Raw genomic sequence first — 26772 nt, 5'->3', positions numbered from 1 at the left:
ATTATCTGACTGCTTAAAGTATCAAAGTATATGTTAGATTGAACATTAAGGTCAAAAGCAGGAAAAATATTTTGACTCGGATAGCTTTAAGTTTTATTTCGCGAAAATTCTTATATCTTTATTACGTTACTTACAATAATTAGAAATTATTATTATCATAATGTAGGATAAAATTTTATCATATAATCTACATACATTTCATAATACATTCTTAAAAAATTCTAAAAATCTCAAATCCTTATATCAACTTCTTTTCAAATGACTTTAAATAAGTTGTATGTAATTTATTTTTTATGCCACAAGCAAAATGAATTATCATTAACATGTAATATCTCGCAAAATAATTGCAATCATCTTCAATAATGTCTTGGTCTGTCTGATATCTCAATCGATTTCTGCATAAAAATCTCAGTCTCATTGCCTTGCTCGATAATTCCCGTCTGATGTTAAATTAGCTCGTAGAAAATGCGCGCGCAATTTGTATCACGCCAGTGCAATCGAGTCGACGATAATCGAGCTCGAGAAATAGATTGATTGGAAAAGAATTAGAATGGTATTCTTTTTACTTCTATACATTTTTACGTTTGCATTGCAGACAGTCTTCGTGCGCTGTACGATAAGAACGAGAAAAATTTTGTTTCGAGCAGATTTGCTCTGCTAAGTGTATCGAATGAACACGTTATCTCGAAAAGAAAATAAAGAGATTCATCATTGTTTACATCAATCTTGCGTATCGTGCCATACATTCTATAATGGCTAATATGGCGCGTATGATTGATAGCTTAATGATTGTGATAGCCAAATGATATCCGAAAACATTTTAAAAACTAACAAAAATATTTCTTTCTTTCTCGCGCTTTGAAAATGTTTCGAAAACTTTCCCCAAAATATGTGTACGTGTGTATGATTTTATTACAAAAATATATATACTTCAAGCATTCGTTATTTTAAAAGTAACGAGTAAAAAAATTTGAAGTTTCCATTGACCTCTCTCATCTCATTGTCAGATGGGAACAATTTACTATTGTTTGCAGCGCAACTAGGTCGTGATTTTTTTAGCACAAATTTTTCATAATTGGTTTAGTCGCTTGGTTGCTTGACGGATACCGAAAACTTTTCAGATTTTTGTAATAAAGCGTGGAAACCCCTAAAAAAATTCAACTGATATATCTCAAACTATTTTCAAGATATTTAATCATATTTTCTATGAACTTTAAATTGAATGAGTGTTGTAATTATTATCTATCCTATGCGCAAATAACTTCTATTTTCTAATTGGCAAGTGTGAAATGTCAATATATCATGTATTCGTGCTAAATTGCATACGAAATATATCGTATGAAATTATTTTGTGAGAATTTTTTTCAACGAGAGAAAACTAATCTCTCGGGACAACAAACGCGGGATAAATGAAGGATGCGGAAAATTATTTTCAGTAATCAAACATTGATTCTTTTGCAAGGGATGGATATTGCTCGAGGAAAATTAAAGAATCTAAAAGACGTTCTGTTATTTCTATAGAAAGCATTGAGCAAAATACTCGATTCTTAGTGTTTATTATTATTATTATCTTATTCTATATTACTATATATACTAATATATATATATATTGTGCTTAGCGTTCTTAAAATAATTATTAATCTTTGAATTAATGATATCGCGCACCATTAACGTCAATATTCTTTTCATAACAAGAATTGTTTATAAGTATTAACAGCCACTTCAATTTGAAATCTGCCTTTATAACGCAAAACGATCACGCAAACGGTGCATTAACGCCAACAGCGAATTTAAGACAAGTCTGAAATCTTTAAGACATCGGTGTTAAATCCGACAGACTGCGGGGATACTCCCTTAATAGGCACGCTATATATTTCTATTTTTATCTGTTTTCTTGCCCGTTTCGTGTTAAAAAAAAAATAACGTTCAAAATGTTAATTGAAACTTAATTCCACATTGCTGTTGCGACAAATATATTGTAGAATTCTTTAAAAAAAATATCTTTTTTAAACTAGGTTCTCCCTATAATATAATAATAGAAAAATAAAATTATATATAAAGTTAAAATAGAAATTGTATATATTATGTTTATATATATATATATGTATATATATCTTGGAAAATATAATGTTTAATCAATTAATCGAGAAACATATATAAATTCGTTACATTTCCCAGCAAAATTATAGTAATGCATAAAAATGTTAATACAATATATTAACATTTTAATAATTTTAATTTTTCAAGACATGCAATAAACCAATTTTGAAAATTTTTTTCCACAGAATTCATAGTACGATATATTTTTAAAAAACTGATGGATTTCAAAATATTTAAAAAAGAGACTGAGAGAGAGAGAGAGAGAGAGAGAAGCACAAATTATTAGATATAATTTTCTAAACGTATAAAATGCTATTTTATTACTTGAGAATGCCAATTTTTAATTTAATAACAGTTTATTTGAACCAACTGGGATCAATTATTTCTTATGGTAATTAGTAGTAAAAGCTTCTGCAAACTAAGCTACTAGGATGCCTCGTTGTTCATTAAAATTGTAGTGAAAAAAACTTGTGCTCTTTAAAAATTTTAATTAAAAATTTTATTGGTATATATTTAATGTTGAATATTATAAAATATGATAATACATGATGAATTTTATCGAAATTTGTTCACAAGAAAAGTTGACTTTAGTCTTGTAACAAAATTAAAAATTAAAATAAGAAACAATTGTAGGAATGTATTCTCTATTTATTTTCGATTAATCTTCTTTAAGAAAAATGTTTTATTTTGCCATTTCGCATTATAAATGATTTATATGCATGATATATGTATAGATGTATCTGCGAATCTCGATAAAAAAATATCAAGCAGCGCTTTTGCAATACTTATTTATGCTTATATTACAAGATAGTGATTAAAAGATAGCAATACTCGTTCCGTCAAATGTATTACGCGAGTCTTACGTCGTCGTCGTCTATTCGAAATGTATATTGAGAACAGTATTCGTCAATGTTCCTTCTAAGGACGTTAAACCGTAAGGAAGTTCGTTCACGAATCGCGAACGGCTTAGAAACGTTTCTCGTGCACTGTACTTTTGATGCGAGCGATCGATGCGCGAACGGTTTACGTATTTCGGGCCGTGAATACCGTGGTTTGGCATCAAAGCCCGCCATCGGAGAAACTAGTTGATCAAACAAACAAAATTCGAAGAAATAGTTAAAAATGTTCCGAACTAGTGGCGTAACTTTGCGTCGCCGTTGCCAGAAACCGTAACGTTCTAGTTCATCTTTCATATATAGCGGGTATTGATTTTCCGCGGTAAGCCCGCAGTCAGGCTTTTCGACAGCTTCGTCGTTCGGATAAGACGATTTTTCGAAAATCGCTGATTCGATATTCGCCGATGATCACCGATGCAACAAAATTCCGCTCTTAAACGGATCGACAGACCAGCGACGACAGACACAATGGCGACACGAGCGTTAAAAAATTCGAGACCTCGCTTTGTTGCTTTTGCGTTCCCTCTCCTTTTTTTTTTCTCGCCGAAATATTCGTTACGGAAATATTCAATACGTGTTTTTGTCGGAATTTTAAATACGAGAAAACTCGCGAACGCAAAATATTTTCCTTGTCTCGTCCGACCGCAGTGTAAAAAATTGAAGGGGAGCTAATTGTTCCCGCGCTGAGGCAGATTAACAATGAATGAACGCCAGCACGAATATTGCCGGGACGTTATCCGTTTTTGGCAACGTACTGCGCCGCACGCGCGCGGACATTGTCCGCGATAGTTTCCGTGTCGCGGTAAGTCCGCGAGCGAAATCCGCGAATGTTGGAAGTTTCATAATTACGTAAATTATTAGCAGCGAGTGCATATTCAATTACAGTCGAAACCATTAAGTATTTAATGTTACTCACGAATGCGTAACATGTTGCGTTTATATTGAATAATTTAAAAGAATATTCCGATAACTCCAAGCATATATAATTTTGCAATTATATAGCGATCATAACGTAATTATAAACATTTAAAAGAAATACGTATCTTTAAAAATAATAATACATTAAGAACACGCCAATATATATAATCGAGACATACAATTTATTCGTTATTGACGCGTTTGTTTTTAAATCATAAATATACGCGCTATTCTCTAAATTACTACACAGATATTTTCATATGCAATAATGTCGAATAATTTTTGTTTTAATAATTCGGTACAAAATACGATGATACTGATAACGTACTAACGATACTACCACAAAATTGTAACAGATGCTTGAGATACATCTGTAACAGCCGTACAGCGAGAGCGGGGAATCCATTTTTACGCTGTGTCCTAGTGTAACTCCCCATTTATCTTCCACCTGCGCCCATCATGTACTTGTCCGGCGAGTTCGAGAGTTCGTAGCGGAGACGGATGTTTCTCGCGAAAATCAGACTCGAAAGATCGATCGAATGGCGAAAGAGCTCGCCGCGCTTCGTCTTTACATCTTTCTCCTACCTCGCATTTCCTTCCGGATTCCTCGCATCGCTGATCTGCTTATTGGTGCTTTGCGGTCGACTAATCTTCCTTAACGCGAACTATCAGCACTGATTTTTTAAATACTTTATTTCTGGCATCTTTCGCACAATAGTAACCATACTACAACCCAAATTAATTAATGCAAAGACGTTTTCAAATTATTAGGATGTTTGATTATTACATTTTATTCTTAAGAAACTATATTATTTGTGATTATAAGAACATTTTTCTGTTTAAACCAGAAATGAGTATTTATATTATTGAAACATCAATAGATTTTAATTTTTTAAAAATTTTTAACTTGCAAAAATACATATAGATAATAAATTATAAAATTGTTTCAAAGTAGACTCTTTAAGAGAATCGTTAAGAGTCAAACGAACTGATAGTGCACTATAATTAAGAGTCGCTGGGAATCAAATACTACACTAACAATAAGTTCTCTTCGTTCGATAAAATCGTTTTTCTCACAAACATTACACCCTTGTGCTCTCGTAAAGGCACTAACACGACAGACAAACGATGTCGCGACGTTTGGAATGCCGAGAAATGGACTCATCGAGCGACCGCACAGAAGATAGATGCTCCTCGCAGAAATCAGACTCGATGGATCGATCGTGAATGGAGAAAAAAACCTGCCCTCATTTCTTACTGTCCTCAACTATCTCATCTCTCTCTCTCTCTCTCTCTCTCTTTCTCTCTTTCTCTCTCCGTCAGATACTTTTTCTTTCTTTTCTTTTTCTATCCCTGATCCTTGCTATCTTTGCACGCAAACATCAAAAGGGCCAAGTACTTTTCTTATCGTGGTATGATACGTTCGGGCAAACTTGCCCATCGAACGTGTCATGCAGGGACACTCAAGGGCGACAAATGATTTTCGCAAATATCAAACGCATAGCATCGTGGACCGGCTCTTCCCATCCTGTTAAATGTCAAAGTTTTGGCAGTGATTTTTTTTTTTTTTTTTTTGCAATTTGTTATTTCTTTCGATTAGCAAATTGACATAATCGGCATCACGTAGAAAATACTTTTTATATTCAATATTTTAGATATCGGCGCAAAATCTATCTTATTGTTAAAGATACTCATTGTTGGATAAAATTTTCTTCCGGATGTATCATATTTACTTGAACGAGAGCGATATGATTTAAAATTAAGATGAAAAATTAATTTTATTTCTTTCAAGATTTTTTCTCAAGAGAGTTATAATATTATTATTCTCTCGTTTCATACATATCAGTAATATTTGCGTATTTTTGTGCACGGAATTTCTTTCAAGATTAATACGAAAAGGCAAGAAATATTACGGTATATACGTATGTCTAAAAAGGGCATAATCTTTCAAATATTCATTAGACGACTTTCTCATATCTTTTGCATTTTCGTATCGTTTGAAATAGAGTCAAATGTGTACGTATATCTTATAACTGAAGAGAGAAATAGGCATAAGAGTCTGCTTTAGGATGATGCATATTGAAATGTAATGCTTGATACTTAATTGCGATGCTCACGAATGGATAATTAATCGGAGTACTACGGATCGTTGGTAATGGGACGGCGAACTTTCTTGACTCATAACAAATTAAGTACCCGTTTTATCAATACGACACGCCATTTTACAAATACGACTACTCAATTTCTATAAATTGAAAAAACGAAAAGAAAACATAAAGATATCCTAAACCCTTCAAAAAAAAAAGACGATTGTGCAAAGAAAAACATTTTACAAGACTTATAAAATTTATATCTCTTTAGATCTCCGAAAAGAAAAAACTCGTGATTTGAAAAAAATTTTTAATATTATAAATGTATTTTAATATGTGCGATATTTTTTCAATATTTTCAAAATTTTTCTACTGTTGAATTATTTTTAAGACAATTCTTATTACAATTATTTGCCACATATACACACGCACGCGTAGAAATAGTCCTTAAATGGTCGATAACTTCACAGTTAATCCTACCTCCTTAAATTCGAGAAACTTCTTGTTCTAATCAACGGCGCGCGTTGTTAATGGCATTCTTAATAAAAACCCTAGAGTATATTTGCTTCTTGTATTTGTTTCGTACTTCTTGCGACTCGATGCGTTGTTCTCGGGATACCACCGATGTGGAACACTCAGTATCTCGGCGGGAGGTTCTCCTTATCTGTCCGAGGAATTTCAATTTAGAACCGCTAACAAGGACTCAAGATCCAATCCACGAAACCTATACGTAATCGCTTGCATTTCGCTGTAGCGTATCAAGAAAGCTTTTGTGCTGCAGTTCTGCGCACTTTGGAATTTGCTTTCAAGTGATGTGCAAGATACTGATATGACGTATGAGATTCCATTTACTTTTCAACTATGTTCGCATACTTATTTCCAGAACTGTACAATTTCGACTTTATCCTCCCGTTTCTATTAATAATGCTACTATTAGTTACTGATTACAATGGCACGTAATTGCAAGTGACATTTAAAGGCTTGTGTGACATTTCAATGATATAATTTATTCACTTTAATTTTTTTCATTTTTTCCTCCCTCGTAGACCAAGCTTTGTTTTCGTGACGAAATTTTTTTTCGAATCTTCTATCCCGATGTGTTTAGAATGTTTCAAAACGTCGAAAAATCATATTCCTAAATAATGTATGCGTGTATGTATATATGTATATGTATGTACGCGATATAATGTGCAACCTCTAACTTGCGCAATTTTTGAGATATCCAGTTAAATTTTTTTACATGGATATAATATTATTAAAGTTGGTATTGAATTTAATGAGGATCGGTGAAAAGGTTCATCTTTTATAAAATTTTGAATTTTTTGAAAAATGTCAACTTTCGCAAATTTTGAAATATCGGGTTAAATTTTTTTATATAAATAGAATATTATTAAGGGATGTTTAGTATTATATTAAATTTGATGAAGATCGATGAAAGAGTTCATCTTTTATCAAATTTTGAATTTTTTGAGAAATGTCTGTACGCGCTTTAAATTTTGCAAATTTTGAAATATCTTCCTCTATAAGGAAATCAAAATTTAAAAATCCGCTTGCTTTAAAGAGCTTAAGTCTTTGTGAGCGAAAGAAAATGATGAGGAAGCAATGTGCAAGTTTCTAATTTACACAATTTTCAGCTTGTTTATATTGATTATGATTAATTTAAGTATTTCTTTTCCCTCGCATCTAAAATTTTTTCTACTTTGCATCTTATTTTATAAGATATAATTTTAATATAATAAAATTAAATAATTTCATTATATAAAATATTTATTATATAATTTATATATTATTTATTATAATTTTATTATATAATAATTTTATCATATGAAATTAAATAATTTTATTATATTGTATATAAAGAATTTTAAAGATTTTTTGTAAACTGACAATCTAATTGAAACTGAGAAAAATAGTCTGCACTATATTTTATGTAAAATTAAAGCGCTTACAATTTTTCTCGGGCTTTCTGGGATTAAAGTCAGTTCACACAATCGTCGATAGTTTCGGAGCCGAATGTTCATCCTGAAAATCAAACTTGAAGGATCTGATCAAACGGAAAAGAAGCGTTTCTTCGCTTTTCCATCTCTGTATTCCTTTGTCCCCGATCGCCCCTCTCAGCCATACAGGGTGGTCGTATAATATGAAATATTTATAGGATGAGGCCTATTTCTCGAAACAAAAAGAGATAGATTCATTTATATATACTCTGAATGACATTCACTCTCATAATAGCTATATTATATCGAACGCAGGATACGAACATGTTTTTTTATTTCTCTCGAACCTGCTTCAAAGATACTTTTCGCGCGTATCATATGACATCCTATATACACGCGGGCGTGCATGTTCATCTCCTTGTATAGTCCAGGGTGCTATAAACGGTCTGACTGTGTGTCCTCGCGCTTTTCTCTCGTCCTCGAGAGAAAAGACGAGCACCTGCCTCCTCCGTTGCGTCGTAAGGTATTCGTTCAAGTGGACTCATCGCGTGTGTATACAAGGTATGTTGGTATTACACAATGTGGTGCAGCTCGATGCTGATCGCGGGGAGCTTGACCCGCTGCTAGAACGGGGAGGAAAAGAAAGAGAGAGAGAGAGAGAGAGCTAGGCCAAAGAAAGAGTAAAGGATCCAATGTCCTTTTCGGTGGAGGATCAGGGGGTGGTGGACGAGATCGGCGTTGTCGACGTTAGTGCCGTAAGACGGCACTCGAGAGCCTCGGAGCACTCTCTAAATGACTGGCGACTGTCAAGCCCACGAGACTCGAATTTAATACGCGAGAGATTTTGGCTCGTGACACGCTCGCCGCTTTTCTCGCGCGTATGTGTACCCGTGTATACACGTGTATACGCGCTTATATGATGCGCCTTCAAGCGTGTCCCGCGAGCGTTTTTAGCGGAGCGTGAGCTTTAAAAATGGTATTCCGCCGGTATTCCGCCGGAGTGGTCGCGTCGTTTGTCACGGGAAATTTAGTATCATTATGCTCTCCTCTTTTCCCCAACGATGACGGCCCGCATCGGAGAACGATTTCGCGTTCATTGTTGCGGTCGAGCGAAATGATGGCACGTTCGTGTATCGCGTAGGAAAAGCGCGTGTATATACGTACATGCGTACGTATGGACACGTAATGAATTTAATGGGACATTTAATAATAGGCATTTCTAAACGGGCGCGTACATTGACAATTGATAATTAAAAACTAAACGTTTCCGGATGAATGTTTCCATGAATCCAGTTTTCGCGCTCATATTGTAACATATGGTATAAAGGAACAGTTGTTAGTAATTTTATTTAATACAAACTTAACTTAATTAGTATAGATAGATAGATACACAAATAGAGATAGATATAGATGTTTATTATTGCCTTGGGACACATAATTCTCTTAGGCGTTATATCCACTTTAACAGAGATGGGAACGTTACTCTATAAAAGTAACGCGTTACCGTTACTGTTATTTTTTGTAAAAAGTAACTCGTTATCGTTACTCGTTATTGATTTTAAAAAGTAACGCGTTACCGTTACCGTTACTTAGAAATTAACCATTCGTTACTTTTTCGTTATGTTTTTGTTTTCTGTAATGCTAAAATAGGCTATTAGATTATAAAATTATTTAATAATCAATATTAAATGTAATAATCTAATTGTAAGTTACAATTAAAAACTCTAAATTAGTCTCTATATAGCGCGAGCGTTTTTTATATTGAACTTATTTAATGATTCCAATTTTTTTATGTTAATATCTTTACTTTTTAATACACTTATCATTATAGAAATTTAAATTGTAATTTACAAATTCCAATTTTGTCGAAAATTTTTATCAAACGTTGCTTTTAAATATTGATAATATTATTAAGAGTGTATTTCAATATTCACTGTCAGTATTGTCAAATCTATAATTTACATTACTATAGATTTTCAATACTGACAGTGACTATCGGAATGCAACCTATGATAGAAGGCTACAAAATATTTTTCAAAAAATACATCTATTGAATAGATATATTGTATAAGATAATAAAGAACCAAGAGATAACGATAAAAGTAACGGCTAATTCGTTACCGTTACTGTAAAAATGTAACGATTCGTTACCGTTACCGTTACAAACAGGAAAGAGTAACGATCGTTACCGAAAAAAAAGTAACTGTAACGGTAACGACAAGTTACAAGTAACGCGTCACTTTCCAACCCTGCACTTCAATACGATACAATATGTAATGTAAATACGGTATTTTCGTAAAATAATCTGTGTAAATATTTACACTTTCATACTAATTCGTCATGATTCTTGAAAAAAATGGATATTGTGCTGCAAATGTGTGAAGAAAGTTTTACGAAAGTCACTAGTCAAATTATTTTCCATCGTATCTTTGGATTCTTCGATATTCTCAAAGTAAGCATCTAAGGATGTATGTGTCATACGTCAAAACATTGACAAAAGCATGAGAGCTCTTTCGTAGACTGTTCTATTATTTCTTCTCAGTATCTGTGCAGAACTTGAGCACAATTCTCTTAATAGTTTGGAAATTATTTAAGTTTAAAGTTAGTATCGATTCTTATGGAAAATCGCGTATTGTAGCATTTATTGACGAATTTGACAAGGAAAAAACATTGCTAACAAAAATAAAAATTTTCATATATATATATATTAAGAAAGTACTAATAAATATTTGTACAAAAGTTGATTTAGATCTCCACTTACTCGTTTAAAAGTTAGTTATTAAAAATTGTAGAAAAAATATTCTCTCTCTCTATCTATCTTTCTTTCTGCTAATTACTCATTATTTTTTGTTTCTTGCAGTTGATTTCAGAGGGTATTCACGATCAAAAATTTTTATCATAAACTGTTTTCTTTTACAAAAACGTTAAAAACTATATTATTTTGCAATACTTTAATTCTTTTTATAATCCGGATTTATTTATCTGATCTTTCAAACAGTATAAAAAATATATTTCTTTTTTTATTTTGACAATTTTTTGTACAGCCAAAACATCGCGACATTTTCGCGCGAATTCGAATTACTGACTATAGTCGAAATAACTCTATTTTTTTTTTTTTCGATTTATAGAGAATCGCTCCGTCTTTCGGCAGGCGCCGCGTTGTCGGCGCAAATCGATCCGCGAGGTGCGATTATTTATTCAAACGGAATATTTAGCGCGTTCAGTTACACCAAAGCGATTGCTTTTGGGAAAACACTCCTTATAGCATCTAATCTATCATCATCGTCAATGAAATTACTCGATTTTCTTCCTCTCTCTAGACAGATTATTCTTACGTTCGTCGTCAAAGAACATAACTCTTTCGCAAAGAGAATTTAGCGGTATCAAAGCGTTGCAAAATGAAATGATATCAAAAGGCTCTCTCTCTTTCTCTTTTTTTAGAAGACTTGTTTCTCCTTAATACTCGTTCTTTGTTAAATCCGCGAGTTTCTCGTATACACAATTCGGATATAAGAAACGTTTCCATGCGCTTTAATTATTCAATATCCGGGAATAATTCCACCTTTGCGATTCGTTATCGGATTAATTCAAGTGGCAAATAGCCGGTTCGAATCGATAAAATTTCTCCCCGGATAATTAAACGGCTTTCATCTCTTATCGTCGTTTCGCGTAAATAATTATTATTGGCTTCTCTCTTGAATAAATTGTGACATGTTGATAGCCGCGTCGCGGAAAGAAAAATCCCGTACGTGTGCGAGAAGCCCTCGTATACACGTAACAATCGAACGCTGAAGGAATCGTAACGCGTGCGCGATTCTTTTTCTCAAACGCATGAGCGAACGTCGCTTTGCACGCGGGCGTGATCGTCCGTCCTTCATAAAATCTGCATCTAGAGACACGGGATATTGGTCCATTTATACGTATTTGATTGCCAGGCCGTTTTAAGAGTGGGCCATTTACTTAGATGAGCGAGACAAGCGCGGTGCCGACTACCAGGGACAAGAAACTGGGTCGAGTAATGTCTACGACGTTCTTTACCCCTTTCCCTTCACCCTTACTCTATCTTTCCTTTCTCTAAAAGCGTTCTTGACTGTTCGCGCGCGCGCGCTATGCTCTCTTAGCGTATACATATAAATAACCGGACCGTATACTGGGCGCGCATCCCGAACACGAAAGTTCGCTAATGCAGTCGGAATTTCCAATTCGAGGCAAACTTTTTGCCGCGTCGCTCGTTAAAAAATTCCTCGCCGCAAACGTGCGAGCTGAATTTTTCATAAAAATATCTTGGCGAGCCTCCTCCGCCGCCGCGGATCCCCGCGGAGTTTATCGGCGTCGTCTCGCCTGGGCTCTCGGCCTGGGTTTTATCCACCCTCCCCCCCCCCTCCTCCCTCCCCCGTTCCCGGTCGCCGAAAAATTCCATATAGGAACTTATGGTATCGGGAAAAATCCGGATGGATTTTCCAAATATATTCCGATGGGATTTCTATCCGATTTTATCCGCTCTTATCCAGTTACCTATCCCTCGATACCGGCTTAATACCGAGACCCTCTCCGAAAGCGCGGCACGCTTTTCTCGAAATCAGCCGCCACTCGCATTTTTCTCTTTTAAAGGCATTGCAATATTGCGCTGTACCTTCTTCGCTTATAAAGAAAATAATGAGCGCGAAAAAAGGAGGATTACAAGGATGAACCCTTAATTTGTCGATACGTTCGATTTCTAAGCGACACGCTTCTTTCAAGCTTAACCTACACCCGATTCTCTTTAGGGATCGCATCATTTATCATCGTATTCGAGATTAAGAGGCATTCGGAAAGGTATATGCGGAGGCCCTAAGACTCGAGAGTAAGCGCGCCTCTCGATCTTCAGCCGGCGCCCTTTGATTCGTCAATATCCTCGGCCACCAGAGCTCTCGTCCAGAGCTCCACGTCCAAAAAAGGGGCCCGCGAGGAATATCGCCATATTTCCATAAGCTGGCCAGCTTAGAATCTAATCGCAATTAAGCCCGCGGCATTTCCACATATTTACGATTCTTCTTCGTCGTCACGCTCGACGACACCCGCGACGCGAGCATCGTCCCACCCGCGCGCTCATTACCGGATCAATTCGTCGATTCGCGCCTTCGCCCGAGAGTCGCGGGCGATCGAGGTGCCATTACATCCGTGTACGGCACTGGGATCCGGAAGGGGATGTTGGCGCGAGTGGTGGGGCACGAGCAGCCTAGGGCGGCCTGGAGCTCGGGAGTCGCGAGCCCGCGGTACCTACGCCGCTCCGGGTCTGGGTTTGGCCGGGTCGCGACAACGGCGGCAGCGGCGGCGGCGGCGGCAGTGGAGGTAGAGATAGAGAAGTGGATACGATGGTGGTGGTGGTGGTGACGATGGTAGTGGTGGCGGCGCGGATGCTGCGCAAGCAGGGGTGAGCGAAAACGAGCCAGCTTGGCGCGGCGACGGCCGCCGACGCCGACTAGCAGCCGAACAAGCAGAGCGAGCGAGCGCGCGCGAGACCACCGGGCTTGGCGAGCCACCCCCGTTTCGCTATCAACCCCATCGTCCCCCGAGCGCCTACGCCACTCTTTACCCCGCGTCATCCCCTCGTTCGCCATTGCCACCACCTTCTCCGCCTCTACCTCCTCTTCCTTCTCTTTCCTCCGCCGCTGCCGCCGCCGGCCGCCGCCGCATTCTATATTCGCTCCTACTCCTTCTCCGACGCGTTTTGGCCGCCCCGTTCGGTCCGTTCTACTACTGCGTTCGTTCGTTCGTTCGTTCGTACGTTCGCGTATCCCTGGCCGATAGAGCTCGTGCAGAGTGCTCGCTAACGTCTGCGAAGCCCGTATCGCTCGTCGCGCACGACCTTGTACGGCGAATATAATTCGCTGTTGTCGTGCGCGAGCGTAGTCCTTTTTACCCTGAATATCGCACCCCGAAGCTTTCGCAGCGCCTCGAACAGATCTCCGTCGATTATCCCTCGCCCTTCGTTCTTTTCCGATAGTTAGTCGGCCGATCGAGAGAAAAAAGAGGTACCCGGTTTGTCCGGGTAATAGCGGCGAAAAGGAAGGGCTCGTTTACGACGCGGAATCCGCGATATATCACTCTCGTCCAATCGTGCGACGTGCTCGATCTTCGCGCGAGAGCGACGTTATACGAGCGTCATGCTACGCGTTTATCACCGGTGAGGGAAGTCGTGTTGTTGTGACGCAACCGCGTTGCTGGATCAATGCCACGCGAGAAGACGACGCCAATGACAATGTCCGTGCAATCGACGTGGGAAACGACGACGACGACGACGATGACAGTGTCCGGCGCAAAAAGCGACGAAGGTGACGGGAAATTGTGCGCGCAGTGATTCGAGGAAGGAACTGCTTACGACTATTGGAAACTGCGTGGATGTGAATGCGTAGGCCTGCCTGCTTACGTGCGTGCGCGCGCGCGCGTTCATCACAACCAGGACACGCGGGCATCGCGTCGCGCGTACTCGACGACGTGCTGCTCGTCGTTGAGACCAACCGTCTTCTTGGTACACCTAAGTGAGGCGTTCAACGTGGCCGATCCTTGGACATGTAAGTAAGACGACGCTGACACGTCGCGGTCAACGGCGGTCAAAGGCGCACGACCCCCTATTCTCATCCCCCGTGCGCGCAGCTGGCCGCGCGCGCGAGCGTGTTCGCCTTTGTTTGCCCTTTCGCGTTCTCCCTCAGGGCCGAGTACAGAACGGCGGATTGTTAGCCGCGGATCGTACATGTGCGATCAATTCGGATCGATTATGGATATTCAGGATTTCCGCGCGATAAAGGAGCGTGTTGTAGCTAGGTACGGAAGCTCGGAAACACCGATGGACGCTTTGATATAATTACACTATAGAAGGGTCGAATCCCTATTAAGATCCATTTGTATCGTTTCCGGACATCTCTATTCCGTGACGGATATAAAATTATCCTTCGATTCGTGTCGTAAACATCGCGAAAAAGACGAGGGAGAATTTCAATAAGCGTAGAACTCGACAAATCTTTAGATCCTTAAGTCTGACTGTCGTCTTTGTCTACTACGCGTACACATGTATATAAACATGACTCGAAAAATTCGATTCTTTACAAAAGTCCAATATAACGAAACTGAGCTGCTCCAGGTATACTCGCTATCGTATGATCGGAATTGCTGTTGTAATTCGATGCGAAGCTCTCCTCGTTCGTCTACGCGCTGTAAAATTCACGCTTGCGACAATGTTCGATGCAACATCTTCGATCTTCGTTCCTTCTTCGTGTGTTCAGTTGGCGATTATTCCGAAGAGAGAATCCACGGGAAAATAATCGGTCAAGCCGTGCACAGTCCGAAAATCGCGTTCACGCGAACTGGGTGAGGAGGGATCGATTTGTTTGGCGGACGGCGTGTGATACTGACAGAACTCGAGCACGCATTCGAGTAAACACTCGAACAGGGCTGCGTGTATCGAAGGGGATAGCTGGAATGGAGGAGAAACGGGGGTGGATTGGACGACGACAGAGAAAGAAGGGTGTGCGATGAGATAGAGCGACCGATAGGGCGAACGGGTGATCTACCCCGGGCAAAAGAATTTCACGTAATCGCCCTGAGCTTTCCTCGAGAACTCGACTCGACGGGAGACGGAGTAGCGAGTCTCTCGGGTTACGAGAGACGATCTCCTACGCATCTCGTCGCGAATGATTGAAGGAATCCGAGAAGATTTGTCGGGCATCGCCTACGTAAGGGGCACTTCGATATCGGTATCGTGTTAGTAAGTTGTATGAAAGCGAATCTCTTTCGAAAGCTCTCGGCAATGTGTTTCATATTAACTACGTTACAGGAGATAAGGTGTGTAACAGAATCTAAAGAAGAGTCTGATCACAATATCTCATCTCAACGCGTATAAAGAAGAGAGCGTGTTGTGTGTGTATTAGAACATGTGTAATTATCGAAAAATAATATAAGCAAGTCTTTGTAAATATAAATACGTGCAGAGTCAAAAGAGCTTTCGTATTGTTAAAAATTTCTGTGAAACATGTCGACCGCATTTTTTAGTCTTTTATTTTTAAAAAGTATATATTACTTATTTTCTTTTAAGAAATATCTAATTAGTCTCGACACACAAAGTGAGACACCGTTACTTTATTAGTAGGAATCGGACTTTCCACGATTTGTAACAGAATATGGTAAATGTTCCAAAGGTGTTAAAGCGCGTTTTCATAAAAAAAAAAAATCCGTGTGTTCGTGTACAAAAAAAAAAAGTTCTTGAAAAATTCAAATAGAGTCTTAATTACTCGAGTTTCTCAAGCAACATACAAGATTATAAGTTATGAAACATAAATTTTAATATTTTCATTTTACTTATATTAAACGCCGATTCGCATCGTATCACTCGCAATGATAATATTTTTAACATTCAAACGCATTTTATAATCCATAAATAGAGAGATTAAATTAAAAACACTGCAATTTTTATTGAACGAATAAAGAGATATTTTTATAAAATATAGTGAGACAGGTAATACATCTTTATCATTTTGCATCTCTGTTGTAATCATGATCAGGTATATGTATGCGGCGTTGGCAGAAAACCAACATTGATCGGTGTAAATTCGGATAGAATTTGTTCTCGGATATATCTCTTTTAACGTGGCCTGTCAATTCTCTGTCAGTTTCTGCTAAGCTGAAGAAGAGACGTACGAGTTTATTCGCGGAGGTTTTTTTAAGGCGTATATTCTCTTTTCCGTTGGAACCCCCTATGCCCATATCCATTCCGTTTTAAATTATATTATATCTAATTTTATCAGAGAGAAAAATATCACAGACATAAAAAGGTTTGATCTTTTTCGATTTATTAATATACACATACTCTTATCAACTGTTCTCTTCCTTTCTCCGCAATACCTATCTATTCTAAAACTCATCGTAGGTAAAAGACAAAATATTCGATATATTACTACATATATTGTATGATATGAATGTAATTTGAAAGAGATTAATAGTGTTCACTTTGCGAACTGTTCACTTGCCGCGTACACGAGAGATTACTACCTAAGTTACGTGCTCGTAATAGTCCGTTTTTGCCTCGAGCGAAACGCAGTGCTTAACTTCCATCACGCGTGCTTACTTTTGCTAAATACATAATCCAATTAAATCAGTCCGTGCGTGATATTGCATTCGCAATTTATTATCGTAAAATTAATATTGTATCGTATCCTATATTATTGGCGTCGTCTATTACATCTATTATATTAATTCGCATTTATTATCGGACGGAAGAGATAGACGTGAAATTATACCTCAATTAATTATTAATACGGCGCAATCAATTTATTATTGTTAATTCATCTTTATTCCCTTTAGAAGCCAGATTAGAGTCAAGACACCTCTGATAAGGATCGGCATAAAAATAATCAAGTTATCTCTATACGCACGTCCAGAATATTAGTTTGAAACGTAATTCACTCGGGACCGTCTTCGCGAACTTTACTCTCAATCGCGATAATAAACGCAACGTGCGCGGCTCGGTTGCTCGGGGAGCGTTCAACGTGCGCATTTAACTCTGATTTAGATAGAGAGCGCAGTTTCCATTCATCAAACTGCGAATTCGACAAATATGTGTGGTCGTTAGTAAGCACTCCTGGAAAGTGAGCGTCTAATACGCTTTTCGGTCGGAGCCCGCTCGCGTTTCCGATCCCGCTTCATCCGAACGATCACGCGCATCGTCGATCATCGCCGTTAAAAAAGGCTAACTTTGAAATCTTTTAAGCGACTTTATAAATATCTTCTGCTGAAACTTCGCCTCTCCTTGAAACTTCTAGCGCATTGCTACTTTATAATTATAGCATGTCAAAAATATACGGATAGGAAAAAATTTCTCTTTACAATAATTAATTTTATCGAATGATGGTGTCTTCGCAGGCCAATTAATTTCTTCTGAGGGTTACAAATTATAAATTATATATATATATAAATAATTTTCCTAGCATAACTTTACGTAAATTCGCGCGACTACGATAATACAATCCTACAATTCGTTTCGATCGTCTTCGTTTTTCCCGGGATCAACATATCGGATCAGGAAGAATGTATCTTGTATCACGCACCGTGCATAAGAACGAGGCATTCGCGGGATGTGTCTTTCGGGAACAGGATATATAAGGAAACGAGCGATTCTGGTAACAGTGACGCGAGATCGATCGTCTGCTTCCGAAATGCTTCGGGCTGTGATCTTCCATATCGAAAGCGCGTATTCGACTTTCTAGATGAACGAAATATTTTGAAATATGTGAATTAAAAATGTATTAAATGTACATCGATACATTTCCATTATAAAATCGTGCCGGTTGACAAGATAATCGTATACGATAACACAATCTCGATTTATGACATCAATTAATTTAAAAAAAACTTTTAATTTGTTAACATACATTACTAAAAAAAAAAAAAAATAGGGGACACTTTTCATGCCCTAAAAATTGGACTATTTTCAAACTGCTGAAACTCGATGAAAAATCATGGTAGACAAAACATTAAAAAAGCGTTTTAAAGCTTCAAGTTTCAACTTTATAATGCTCTATCGGTCATTTAAAATTTTTTTTTATCTTCCTTATCCTATGTTTTAAAAAAGGACACGTTGTTTTGTTCCTTAAAATTATGTATTTTTGACATATTGCAGCTTGATTAAAACATCTCTCTCGAAAAGTTCAAATTGAATTTCATAAACTACAACATTTTGCCTACGAAATACTTTTTAAATTTTTTTTTTTTTTTTCCAAGTTACACGATTCTGAAGCTAAAACTATATTTTTTAGAAATAAGAAAATAAAAAAAATTTTTTTAGAACTATCACGTTTTTAAAAATATCACGTTACAGTTGAAACTTCAAGCTTCAAAATGCTTTTTCGATTTTTTCGTCTGTGATGATTTTTCGCCGAGTATCGATATTATTTCTAAAAATACAGGTTTAGTTTTAAAATCGTATAACTCGGTTAAAAAAAAAAAAATCGTAGGAAAACGTTTAAAAAAGCATTTCGTAGGCAACACGTTGTAGTTTATGAAATTCAAGTTGAATTTTTCAAGAGAAATTTTTTTTTATCGAGTTGCGAAGTATCAAAAATTTATAATTTTAAAGAACAAAACGATATGTTCTTTTTTAAAGCACAAAACAGGGAAGATAAAAAAATTTTTTTAAACCATCGCTAGCGCGTTAAAATTGAAACTTCAAGCTTCAAAATGCTTTTTTAATTTTTTGTCTACGATGATTTTTCGTCGAATTTCAGCGATTTGAAAATAGCCCAATTTTTAGGATATGTAAAGTATTTCCCATTTTTTTTTTTAAGTACTATATTTACATAGTGTATGTATAATGTATATGTATAATGTTTTTATGATCGTTATTTTTATATATTGACAAAAGTTACATTTATCGCGCGAATTATTTCGGGCTTGCAACTGAGACAATTGTTACAATTTTAAGATCGCGAAATATCCCATAACATAAAAAAAAAAAAAAAAAAAACCGAATATTTTTTAATACTATGTTCCACGAAATGTTAATAAATCATTATATAATATTTTTTTTACGGAAATACGTTAAGCTGTTACATCAAAATTCATTTTCACCGACGTATATATTACAAAACTTTGGACACAGTCTCATTTATGAGGTTTAGTTCGTATAACAATTCGTAGAAATACGCATTCAGAATGTAAATGTAGTATATTAAAATTTCCATTTTAAAAGATGATAAATTTGGCATATTATGGACGTTGCGATATGTCGCGCCGATTTAATTTATGACAAAACCAGATGTGCTAAACCTGGCAAGTTCTCGCGCGTGAATTCATCTTAATGGAAAACGGCTCGTCGCTCTCGATATACGCACAATCGAATAATGTGACGAGCGGAAGGAACGTTACCGGCGTTGCTACAAGTTCCTGGTCTTATGCTAGTTTGATAGTTAACTTCGACCTGGAGGTAACTAGTTAGTGTACAACGTAACACGGGGCGGTTTAACGTTCGTCGATCTTACGCATAGCACCATCGGGCGATAGTTAGCCTATATTGACAGTATAATACGAAGCATGAACGAAGCTGTATTAACGCTGTATATATGAAATAATTGTATTTAAGCAAACCATTCAAATTTACGCGATTAATTTCTACAATTTAATACGTATGTATTGGTACAATTTGTACGCTTAATGAAAATAATTAATGATATTAGGTGTACAACTTTGCTTCCGCCGTTTTTTTTCCGAAATTCGAGGCTTTATTGTAAAAAACTGGTTATACATTTATGATTCAAAGTATTGTCCACTCCCAATGATCGTGCCAATTCTTTTTCACTTTGACTCGAGTCTTCATTAAGTAATACCTCCAATTCTGCATCTTCTCAAAACCTTCTCTCCTCCACCGCTATGCCGGTCTTCGACGTGAAAATCACCGTTCTTGAAGCGTTGAAACCACTCGCGACACGTTCTTTCACTAATAGCGGCTTCGCCATAAGTATTTGAGAGCATTCGATGAGCCTCGGCCGCAGATTTCTTCATATTGAAGGAGAAAATTAAAACCTCCCGCACATGACGAGAATTTGGCTCGTAAACTGACATTTTCAATCGAGAATAACTTTATGACGCAGACACAAATCGACTAATGTTTCTATGGGATTATGTTGACAGATGCCCAAGTTTATCGCATGACGTCTATGATCTATTTATTTCGACCACTACTTACCGCTAAAGCCATCTATAGGAAAACGGCGGAAGCAAAGTTGTACACCTAATATTATATGCAATTAATATAGGAAAGACATGTGCAATAATATTGCAGAAAAAAGATAGTGATGCAAATAAAAAAAGATACATGATAAAAAAAAATATGATTGTGCTATAATATATATTATGTAAGTAACATATAATGAAAGGAGCGTATTTTGAAATATGTATAAGAAATAAAACATTGTAATATATTTAAAGGCTATTTAGAAAGTGTTGGAATAAAAAATTAAAAGAATATAATGATCCTTTATAGGTAAATATTGAGAGCAATTCATTTTTTTGTTGCGCAGCTACTTTCGATAAATTAAACTCATCGGGATCGCTCGATAATTTTTGCGCGATATTTGCGATTTCTGATTATTGATATCGCAATATGTGCTAGTATTTAGGAAGCAGAACTTAAATCGATTTGTCCCATTTCAAGCGCTGCCCAATCAAGGAACAGACTCCACAGCTGAATAGTGGTCGTGCAACTTGCAGAATCGAATGCCCACTCTCTATATCCATTAACTCACACCGGCGCGCGACGAGAATAATGCAAATTTTGATTCGTCGAAATCCAACGGAACACATTTGTAATGTAAATTAATACGGATCGGGAGACGCGAGGCGGACAAAACCGATGACGTTTATCGTATTGTTTCGGCACTTTTTTTTTTTTCCACGGCAATTCGCGAATGGACGGTCGTGCGTCGGTTTTCGTAAAACGATCGAATTTATCTACTTGTGAAAAAAAAAAAAAAAAAAAAAGAGACCGTACGATTCGCGTAACTTACACAGCGCACGTCTAAAGTAACGTTTAGTTAATCACACGCGTATACGTACACACACGCGCAAAAATTTCCATTAAACGCGTTTCAAAGAAATACGTTTCATTCTACGCGCCGACAATTTAAATAACCATTTTCAAGGCTTTCTCTCTGTCCTTTTTTCCTATTTAAATTTATATCTTCTTCAAAAATGGCCGTTACACGCATATAATATTATCTATAAATTCCAAAATCATATAGTATATTAAATATAATGATAGCGAAAGAAGAGGGTAAAGTGAAACATTGAATATAAATCGGGAAAGTCGCTGCAAAATATTCTTCTCATATTCTTAATATGCCCCGCGGCACATTACGCGTAATTTTCATTTACGGAACGTTTCACATATGGAAGCACTTGACGCTGATTATTTCCATATACGGCGAAACTTTCTAGGAAAAGATTGAGAATTAATCCCGACGTCACGTTTCGCTGTAGCCAAGCGGCGCGTTTCGAGGCGACATAACGTAAATCGCGCGAGATTTCTCCGAGCGACAGATTTACGTTAGTTTTGCTGCACTCGGGGCGACGTGGCATCGTCGTCATCGTCGTTTTCCCTCTCAAGTTCTGTTTTTCAAATCCAGGGGCAGTCTGTTTAACGGCAATCCGAGAGTATAAGCCGTACAGGGAACGGTAAAAGAGAGAGACAGAGAGAGAGAGAGGGGAGAGGGAATTTGTCAAATCGATTTCGCGTCGCAAAGTTACGCAAATCTCGTGCTATTTCTAAAGGGCAATCCGGCCAATTATACGGAAACGTGCGGGCCAACACTATTCGTCGCTTTGGCTAACGGGCTAATGCAAATTTCGGTTTGTCGAAAGCTGTGAGCAAAGCCGTAATGCAAATCAGTGCAAATTAATGCGAATTTGTAGGTGAAACCGACAGGCCGATAAAGTTTTTAAACGCGTCGCCGATGGGGAACGCACGCCCCCGGGTCGCCGCGCGTTGCTTTGTATCCTCTTTCGCGTGTGTAACGCCTGACTAAACAACATGGTAATACCACTTATATTGCACGCGATCGTGTACACATTCCTGCAAGTAATTACACGAGTACCCCGCGTGTACGCTTCAATTACGAAGGTAACACAAAAAAGTAAAGCTGCAAGCGCTATAACTTCTTACGTGAGAGAATTCGCCAAGCACGACGTTTAAGCGCGGCGTTTTCACTGCACCCTTGACAGCCATTTTTCGCCCTTATACAGAGTGCCCCGGGAGAAAACGAATTTCGGGAATACAATATTTAAGCGACTTTAATGAGGAAACTCCGCCGATCGAAACTTATCGCTCCTTGAAAGATTTTTATTCAAGACAACATCTGTTCTCTCTCTCTCTCTCTCTCTCCCTCTTGAATATAGCTTCATTATCTCGAGAACAAAAAGATTCATAAAATAGACGATAAAACGCGAATATATGTGTATGAATAAGAAATATTTTAAATTAGTTACGATAACTATGTACGTATATAGTTACGATTATTGTATATGCATTTATATATTGTTATTTTTATTATAAGAATAAATTTAGTGTAATTTTTCTCGGTGTAAAAAGCTGACAGCTTTTTTTTTTGGGGGGGGGGGGTAACCTATAAAATTTGTGATGATGTTTCGCGTGGAATATATGCACATAACAATAGCTAAGTTTCTATCGCATTGATGCCAGAAAAGAAGATATGGTAATTTAATTTTTATATACACTACGATAATATTTCGGGCGAGCGTTGGCACAATAGAAAAAGAGTTAGTTTATTGAATGGCGATAAATGAATAAATTGCTTCTCTTTCTCTCTTTCTCTAAATAAATTAGTTCCATGAGTAAACATTGACCGGACAAGTGGCTTCAAACGTGCAAACTTCGAAAGAAGCACGTAATTTATTTTAGGAACAAGGAGCTCTGTAATAAAATGCAAAGCCGTAACAAAAAGTGAAACATTAATAAAATAAAAAGTGAAACACTATAATAAATGATAACGCCATAGAGAAGCCTCCTCTCTCACAATACGAATTATTGACACTACTTTGTATACGACAGGTTGAGATTATGTGTAACGTTTATTCCCACCATTATCACTTCGAGATATCCTCGGTAAAAATTGATTCGTTGCGTGCTGTTTAGCAAAGTATTCTACGTGTTCCAATCGTAACCCATACAGCAAGATTGCAATAACATTGCAGCAACATTTTTCTGCAAGATTGCAATATTGCAGAAACATTGCGAAATGTTGCTGCAACGTTGTTATAATATTGCAGCAACAGTAAAATGTCCGCCTACAAAAATATTACAATATAATATTGCAGCAACATAGCAATATAATATATATGCAATAATGCTTTATGTATATTTATCGACTTAATATCCTTAACATATGAAAAAAATAATAAGAAATTAGGCCTATAAGAGTCAAGATCTAGCGTGTATACAGTTTTTCTGTATTATAATAATAACGAAATTATAAAATGTAAATTTTTCAATACACATTCGACTTCCTTCAGTGATAGAGAATATCTAAGAGAAATAAGAAAAAACTCAATTCGCAATTGCGTAAATTCACAATTTCTTTGTATCCGAAATATTCAGATATCCGGATGCAAAAAGATTGTGGTGAATTTACGCATACGAGTTTTTTCGCATCTCTCTTGTCTTTATATAATCTCAAAATTTATTTATTAAAATCTGAAGTATCTTTTGCATATTAGAAAATTATTATCAAATTTTTGATTTTATATAAGAATGGAAACTATTAAAAGAATTCTTAGTCCAATGTCTGAGCCCCTGTATTGGGGTCATATCATACGACTTAAATTAACAAAAATAGTTATTATATCTTTTTAATCTTACTAGCCGTCCTTTGTAAATTTTATATAATCATCATGACTAAAAAATAATGCGGAATAGATAGCGCAACATGCGCCGCATAGTGGTAAACGAATGAACTAGCGATTATTGAATACTTTTTTTGTAATATTTTTGGAATGTTGCTGTAACATTGCTAAAGTTATATTGTAAAATAATGTCTTTGCAATATTTCTGCAACATTAAACTGCAATATGCAATATTACAATGTTGCAGCAATGTTCTTGGAAGCTTCAGTGCTGTATGGGAAGAGTGTTACTAGTTTTGGCTTCACACGTGCAGATTATCTTACGTGTTGGATTAATATTTCAGTTATAAGATTTTTAGAGATTTCAACAAAATTCTTCAAGGTTCTAAAAATCCTCTAGATAATAGCCAATGATTGCTTATCTAGTCAAGACACGATTCAAGATATTTATTGTGGAAGAATAAAAAAAATTTTTTTAATTTTATTAGGTTAAGAAATCTGTTATTTTTAATTAATTTTATACATATTCAATTAATATCACCATAATTATAAATAAAATACATAATTACTTATATATATTTATAACTTTTGTCTTTATATTTATTATTATTTTTATTTTTTGCGTTTTTGTCGTAATGTCGTCTGTAACTAGCAACAAAACCATAGTGAAATATAGCACCGAATCTATTACCAAAAACTAGCATGCTAGCACGCACAGCGACACGCAACACATAATATTTCAAGTTGCATAGCCATTATAAATGTGTCGCACGCGATCTAGTACGCAAAATCGTACCGTGTGCCGCAGGCTTAAGTTACTAAAGTTCCCTATGCAGATGCTCAGAACGAATTTTATTGGTAAATCATTTTGCTTCTTAGATACAGGCGGCAGCCAATGAGAGGACGCGTAGACGAGATCGTATTGTTTTTTCACTTTTTATTAATAGCCTAAATAACAATAATTGTATGCTTTAAACCTTCCTTGATTAATAAGAAACTTATGTGCAAAAGATGATATCAAACTATACCGTAATTGTCCTCGACCAAAACGTCAACCTGCCAATCTGCGGTTGGCAGCAGTCGGGAGTAAAAAGTTGACGAATGTCAAATAGAGCGGAGATTTTATAGAACAGTTTATATTGCGTTTGCTCTTATATTTTATCATGTAAAATAGATGGGAAGGCGAAGAGGAAGTATGTACTTTTGATTTACCCATCGCGTTTTGCCCCGCGAGCGAGAATTTACAAAAATTTGCGCCTTCTGTTGATTTTACAAATGGAACAAGAAGAGCCGCATGATTGAATGTTGAAAAGATTTGCTTTTAAACATCGAAGAAGCGCTCACAGTCGAAGGGTCAAAGCGAGAATGGCGGGGTGACGTTTCTTTACGAGCGGTGAGTCGTAAAGTGTAACGATTTGATTAGTTTTTTTGGGGTTTTACATGGGGTTTACGTGCGGGTGCAGCGACACAGCCAAGAGGAGGAGTAAAATTATTATACCGCGAGCCGAATAATAAATCATCTTAAGTCGTTCATTGCTATCGCGTGATCTTTAATCGCGCAAGGAAAATATTTAGTGAATAAATTTAGATTAAAGAGAACTTTGCAATACTATCGTTAATAGCTGTCATCGCTAAAATCGTTAATCAATGTTTACATTTACGTCGTCACTTTGATTAACCTTTTCAACGTAACCGCATATTATATTGCAGAGGGAAAGAAAAAGAGAGATATCTTGGGATTAACATATACAAACTGACATAATGATAAAACGAACGTACACGATTAATTATCAGTTTGATACATCTTTCTTCGCTATTACGAAACACGCGCGAAAGATATATCTTCCTCGCATTCTTCTACAAATTTTACATAATCTCAATGATACTTTCTAATGATCAACTCTTATCGTGTGCATATATAAAGCTTCTTCTCCTAAAAATAATTTTAAGAACACGATGTACTTGTATTCTCTTTTACGTCACCTTTCCGTTCTTATCTAAGGATTGGAGAGCGACAAAGCTTTGCGCTCGTGCAAACAAACGGATACACATTTATACACGTGTTTCGGTCTTGCGAATCCGGGATCGAAGTAAGGCACACCCGCGCGCGTCCATCGATATGTAGAATCTTCTCGTATACATTCGCGTAGTCTCGTCGAACCTGTCCGCTACACAACGGATTCTCGTAGGCGAATGGCAGTCTATTACGGCGCGCGTAATCGACCGTACGAACGGGCACGATTGTCAGGGCTGACAGCCTGATTCGAATCGAATCATCTCGGGTAGATAAGGCGATTGAGACCGTTTTACACGTCGTTCGGGCGCGAACGAGCTATTTATATAGCTATAGTGTACCCGCACACTGGCAACTTGAACGCTGCACTCGGGTTATACAGCGGCGTTGTATTTCGCATTTTGTATATATCTTCGTCCCGCGATCCGATATTCG

At 36.9% G+C, this 26772-nt stretch overlaps 1 protein-coding gene across 2 annotated transcripts in view; it reads left to right on the top strand.

Moving 5' to 3' along the window:
* Positions 1-26772, top strand: part of LOC138943284 (uncharacterized) — a 94322-nt gene that overhangs the window by 11790 nt on the left and 55760 nt on the right. Inside the window, exon 1 of one of the 2 annotated variants that reach the window (XM_070313983.1) lies at positions 13679-14495. The exons of the other annotated variant lie outside the window; for it this stretch is intronic. The gene's annotated coding sequence lies outside the window, so the exon portion shown is untranslated. Of the gene's footprint in view, positions 1-13678; positions 14496-26772 lie in introns of those variants that run through there. 2 annotated transcript variants of the gene reach the window in all.

The sequence above is a fragment of the Polyergus mexicanus genome, unplaced genomic scaffold (genome assembly GCF_030449975.1).
Source record: "Polyergus mexicanus isolate NDT 795.1 unplaced genomic scaffold, iyPolMexi1.0 SCAF_26, whole genome shotgun sequence".
Classification (NCBI taxonomy): domain Eukaryota; kingdom Metazoa; phylum Arthropoda; class Insecta; order Hymenoptera; family Formicidae; genus Polyergus; species Polyergus mexicanus.
The sequence above is the reverse complement of the archived record's forward strand: the minus strand, read 5'-3'. Positions and strand labels throughout refer to the sequence as shown.